General features: G+C 32.2%; 2 long non-coding RNA genes across 2 annotated transcripts in view; one reads left to right on the forward strand and one right to left on the reverse strand.

Annotated features, from left to right (window-relative positions):
• The window catches only part of LOC118764104, a 9,877-nt gene that overhangs the window by 1,943 nt on the left and 2,281 nt on the right, over nt 1–5,653 (forward strand). The window contains exon 2 of the long non-coding RNA XR_004999895.1: nt 3,906–3,908. This is a non-coding gene — a long non-coding RNA (uncharacterized LOC118764104). The remainder of the gene's footprint in view (nt 1–3,905; nt 3,909–5,653) is intronic.
• LOC118764105 overlaps nt 706–5,653 on the reverse strand; it is a 9,271-nt gene continuing 4,323 nt past the window's right edge. The window contains exons 2-3 of the long non-coding RNA XR_004999896.1: nt 4,062–4,065; nt 706–717 (exon numbers count right to left, since the gene is read on the reverse strand). This is a non-coding gene — a long non-coding RNA (uncharacterized LOC118764105). The remainder of the gene's footprint in view (nt 718–4,061; nt 4,066–5,653) is intronic.

Consider the following 5,653-nt stretch of genomic DNA (forward strand, 5'->3'; position numbering starts at 1 on the left):
GTTCGTGTCGAACCGCCCAATCTATAGAAAGCGAGTGCTAAATAATGCTGATGAGGAGGAGGAGGTGGATTAGGAGGAAGAGAATAAGTAGTATTAATATAAATATGAATATGAATACAGGCGAAGGCGTGGCTGTGTGATAAGTAGCTTGCTTCCCAACCACATGGTCCTGGGTTCAGTCCCACTGCGTGGCACCTTGGGCAAGTGCCTTCTACTATAGTCTCGGGTTGACCAGAGACTTGTAAATGGATTTGGTAGACCGAATTTGAAAGAAGCCCGTTATATATAAATGTATTTTATATTTATGTGTGTGTCTGTCTGTCTCTGTTAGTGCCCCCGCCATCGCTTTACAGCCGATGCTGGTGTGTTTATGCCCCTGTAATATAGCGGTTCGGCAAAAGACACCAATAGAATAATCACTAGGCTTACAAAGAATAAGTCGTAGGTCGATTTGTTCGTCTAAAACCCTTTAAGGCAGTGCTCCAGCATGGCCCCAGTCAAATGACTGAAACAAGTAAAAGAAAGAACTTCTATAAGACCTTTGGTATATTACGGTTTTGCTGATAGATTTACATAGTTAATAGTTATAAAGTAAAAATGTCCATTTGAAACGATTTCTTTTGCATACGATGAGTAAAATTAGTGCTGCCGAGATATGCAGACTCAGTTCACCATATTTCTTGATCCTCAATCAACCTCACATATTCTGAGTTTATTCTTTGTCGTTGCTCAATCGCTTTTTTTTCTTTTTTTTTTTTGTCTCTTCCCACTAAACCAGGTGTCTTCAATCTATCAAATGCACAGCATTTCTATAAACATTTTAGTACAAAACCTACATAATGGCGATCATAATATTCAATCGAGATTACTAATAGTCTTAACAGTGGCCTTTTGTTGCTGGGAGTGTAATTTCGTTATTTTCTCCAACTCTAATTTTTCTAGAACCGCAACACCAGGTGAAATCAGACGTTTTGCCCTTTCTTTATCTCAGATTTTTTATTGTTCTTAAATATTTAAATTCATCGACATGATTCAGTATCTGTTTTGTAATTCCATTAGTATCACCCACTATCTTTTTGTTTTCCTTATCGTTGCTTTATTTAATTCATATTTCTATGCAAAATTGCTTGAAGTGACATCAACAAGCACATACCCGCTCTAACTAAAAGTTTACTTGAATAAGATAAACAAATGTGTATATATTGATTTTATTTTTATTTTTGACTTTAACTTGTTTCTGGGTTTGGACTGAAGACATGCTGGGGCACCATCTTGAAGGGTTTTGTTGAACAAATAGGCCCCTGGACTTATTTTTTTAAAGTCTAGTTCTAATTCTATTGGTCTCTTTTGCGAAATGCTAATGTTACGAGGACGTAATCAAACCAAAAACCATAACCGGCTGTTAATTATTAGGGGGCGGAGGAGAAACATTGACACGAACACACACACATATATACACGCACATACACACACACACACACTATATATATGTACATATATGACATTGGTAACTGAAACGACCGTAAGCAATGTTAAGTTTTGTATTAAAAATAAATAACCGATGATAGTCAATTTGTTTGTTTGTTGATCATGCGTTTTCTCTATTTTCTGCAATTTAAATTTGATTCCTGATAAGCTCTTCTTTATTCTGTTATTACCTATACCCTATGAGCATAGTGTGCTTGTATGCCCATGCCCAGGGTTAACATAGGTAATGGATACCGATAGTAATAACATATATTCTTATCCCTTAGACAGTTATTCCAACCGCTAACTATACTAAACCTATATATATATATATGTGTGTGTTTGTGTGTGTGTGTGTATGTGTGTATATATATATATATATATATATATATATATATATATATATAATATATATATATATGGTATATGTATGTATATATGTATTATATATGTAATGTATAATATGTATATATATATATGTATGTATTATATATATATATATATATGTGTGTGTGTGTGTGTGTGTGTGTGTGTATGTTAAGGAGAAGTTCAATTAGGTTCAACAATGTATATACACATATATTGTGCCTTGGATTGATGTATATCAGTTTTTAAATATATGAATCGTGAGTCATTAAAATATTACAATATATTAAAAATCTATGAATAGATAAATATATAAATATTTAGATAGATTTACATAGTTAATCACTATAAAGTAAATATGTCCATTTGAAACGATTTCTGTGTGAAATTAGGTTATAAAAGTGTAGAAGTATAAATGTATAGATGTATAAAAATATATTTAGATTTGGAGTCATATTGAAATGCGTTGTAGAAAATAATTTAAGAATAAAAAATATACTTCTTCAAAAAGGTGAACAGAATAATGTCTTCCGAAAGGAGCGAACACAGAAACATCGTAGCGTTGAGATTGGGTTTTTCAAAAAACATATGTAAATAATCCAAGAGAATAAGTAATTCCTTAACATTTTTTAATACCTTTACGTCTCGGGGTTTTATTTGAGCACTTCAAACTACTGCCTATACAATAAACAAAGAAATTTTACTTGATAATACTAAAACTCTAGAGATGTTTGTTTGTAACTGAAATATCTCAGAAATAGTACATTTTATCTTAATTATTTTGCATATTTATTTTCATACTCACCTTCGGCAGCACAGTACAAATTTTTATGACATTTGAACCTTTATTTAAGCGATTAAACCCAATTTTTGTTATTTCTTGATGAAAAAATACATGGCTCCCATAACGTCAACACACATACAGAATACACACATAATGAATGTCATGGCGTTTCAATCAACACAAGGATACCTTAACTCTCTGTGACATATACACACACATTGTCGTCGCGTACTCTAAGAGAAAAGCCGCTGAATTTATGATGTACACAATATTTAAATCCTTTAGAAATACTTTTACTAAATGTGATTTTATCATCCGGAGTTCGTTAATTTTCATGAAATGCTTTTATTTATTTACTTTTGTTTTAGAGTGAAAGAGAGGAGGAATTGAAAGATGTATGTATGTGTATATACAATGGACATGTGGGTGTGAAAGAGAGAGAGAGGGGGAGAAAGAGGAAGAGAGGGAGAGAAAAAGAGAGACAGAGTGACTGAAGGGGTGTATTGTCATGTATACATACATCAATACAAATGCGTACATCTTTTTTGTATGTACGTGTGCAAGTGTGTGTGAGTGAACATGCGTGTTCTCATATATGTGTAAGTGGACTCTCTCCTTCCTTTCTCTCTCACTCTCTCTCTCTCTCACACACACACGTTCATTTCATATACCCGTTCATACATCTTTCACTTTCTTCTCTCTGTCACTTTAAAACAAAAGTGAAAGGTGATTTTCAGGATAAAAATTGTTTTAAAAACTGCATCTTCTCATGTAATTTGATTACTATTGTTTGGATAGTTCCAATTAAATAAGACTAGAAGTTAGGCTAGATGTATATATATATATATATATATATTATATAATAATATATATATATATATATATATATATATATATATATATATATATATTCATGGATATGTTTCGTGTATTCCCATTCTACAACTGGCAAACAATTCCGTGAAGCTTTACCGGGCAAGGTGGGTAGTATATATATATATATATATATATATATATATAGATATATATTATATATAATATATATATTACGTATGTATGTATATACATACGTACTTACATATATATAGATATATATGTACATATATATGTATATATATTGTTATATATATATATATATATATATAATTATATATATATAATATAATATATATCTAATACATACATACATATATACATATATATGTACTCTTTTACTCTTTTACTTGTTTCAGTCATTTGACTGTGGCCATGCTGGAGCACCGCCTTTAGTCGAGCAAATCAACCCCAGGATGTATTCTTTGTAAGCCTAGTACTTATTCTATCGGTATCTTTTACCGAACCACTAAGTTACGGGAACGTAAACACACCAGCATCGGTTATCAAGCGATGTTGGGGTGGGGGGACAAACACAGACACATATACACACACACATATATATATATACATATCTATGACGGGCTTCTTTCAGTTTCCGTCTACCAAACCCACTGAGATACTATAGCCCGAGTGTATAGTAGAAGACACTTGCCTAAGGTGCCACGCAGTGGGACTGAACCTGGAACCATGTAGTTCTTAAGCAAGCTACTTACCACTCAGCCACTCATACGCCTATATATATGTATATATATTTATATATATATATATAGGCTTATGTATATATACAAGTATATATAGATAAACGCATATATGTATATGTGTATACACACATAAATAAATGTATGTATGTACATACATATATACATATATATGTATATATGTATATATACATTTATATATAATGTATATATACATATATACATTATATATATATATACACACACACAGACATACATATGTGCGTACGTATATATATATATAAAGTTAATCCAAACAAGAAAACAAAAAGACAACAACGCAAGGATGTGGAACAAATAAAGTATTATTGGACGCTCAGGAAAGAAGGGAAATACATATATATATTCTACAGAACGTATCTGGAGATCCTTTACCAAAACTGCTTTTATTGACAGACATAAATACAAACCTTGTGTAAACAATATCTTCGTAAACACACGTCGGTGTGTCTCTGTGTTTATGAAAATTGCTTTGCAAATTATGATTTCTAGTTCAGTCCCAGCATGCGGCACCTTTAGTGTCTTCTGCTAAAGCCCCCGAAGCGACTAATGCCTTGTGAGTGAAATTAGCGGACGGGGATTGTGTGGAAGCCTATCGTATACAAGTGTGTGTGTATGTATCATTTTATTCTTTTACTTGTTTCAGTCATTTGACTGCAGACAAGCTGGAGCACCGCTTTTAGTCGAACAAATTGATCCCAGGACTTATTCTTTGTAAGCTTACTACTTATTTTATCGGCCCTTTTGCCAAACGGCTTAGTTACGGGTACGTAAACACACCAACATCGCATGTCAAGTGATGATGGCGAGACAAATAGACACACAAACACACACATATATATATACATATATGGTATATTTATAAACTATATATATATATAAGTTCAGCAAAATTTAGATTCAAATGAATATGGTACTTAAGTTAGATGCACCAGAATTTTGTATGGTGTTATCCATATAAATCCATGGGGTGATTATAATCAAAATAATCTTCTTGCTTATTTTGCTTATATATATATATATCATTATATATATTTTATGGTTTGCTTCTTTCAGCCATTGGCCAGCAACCATACTGGGGCACTGCCTTGTAAGGTTGAGTAGAAGAAATCAACCACAGTACCTATATTCTTCAAGTCTGGTATTTATTGAATCGGTCTCTTTTGCCAATCCGCTAAGTTTCACGGATGTAAACCAATTAAAACCGGTCGTCAAGGTTTAGTCGGAGGACAAGGACACACAGACATGCACATAAGTATACATGCTTACATACATACATACATACATACATACATACATACATACATACATACATACATAATTACATACATACATACATACATACACATACATACTACATACATACATACATACATACACATACATACATACATACATACACATACATACATACATACATATA

Source organism: Octopus sinensis, linkage group LG7 (genome assembly GCF_006345805.1).
Source record: "Octopus sinensis linkage group LG7, ASM634580v1, whole genome shotgun sequence".
Taxonomy (NCBI): domain Eukaryota; kingdom Metazoa; phylum Mollusca; class Cephalopoda; order Octopoda; family Octopodidae; genus Octopus; species Octopus sinensis.